The sequence below is a fragment of the Brassica oleracea genome, chromosome C4, assembly GCF_000695525.1.
Source record: "Brassica oleracea var. oleracea cultivar TO1000 chromosome C4, BOL, whole genome shotgun sequence".
NCBI lineage: Eukaryota > Viridiplantae > Streptophyta > Magnoliopsida > Brassicales > Brassicaceae > Brassica > Brassica oleracea.
Window position 1 is genome coordinate 39,199,182 of NC_027751.1, and position 759 is coordinate 39,199,940.

Sequence of the window (759 nt, forward strand, 5' to 3'; positions counted from 1 at the left end):
TTTTCCGATTGTATGAACGAAATCCCCACAACATAAGAGAAACACTTATACACTTTAATGAACGGTAAAGGGAATACTTTCAATTCGTTTTGAAATTTGTTATTTCATGGTTTATGCTCATCTATACAAAGAATCCTTAATGGTATGCATTACAATTGTATAAGAAATGAAATACGTCAATAAAAATTGATGTTTTGAAACCCCAAACACTAGTTCCACGGTATTTCCTCGGAATATTCCGAGGAAGATAAGGTTTCCTCGGAATTCCCTCGGAATTTTCCGAGGAAATAGGGTTTTTAAACCGAAAACAACGTTTTGCGTTTTGAATAACACTTATATAACCCTTATTAAGTGTCTTAGACTGCTTCTCTTACACAAATCATGTAAGGACCCTATCCCACTCTCTTAGGTTCTATTTGTTAGGTTTTTGTGTAGTTTTGATAGATTTTTGTTAGGGTGATTGGTTAGGATTGTGATTTGGTTGTATAATAGGTTTAGAATTGTGATTTGGTTGAATAATTTGTTTTGTTGAATTGATTTAGAATTTTTTTATTATTTTTTTATTTTTTTGTATTTATAAAATCAATTTTTGTATATAAAATCAATTTTTGTATTTTACAAAACGATTTTTGTATATAAATTCGATTTTTTGGATTTTACAAAATAATTTTTGTATATAACCCTTATTAAGTGTCTTAGACTAATTATGAAGTAAAAAATTTGTTTCTTACCCTATAATAAACACTTTTCTGTTTGTAC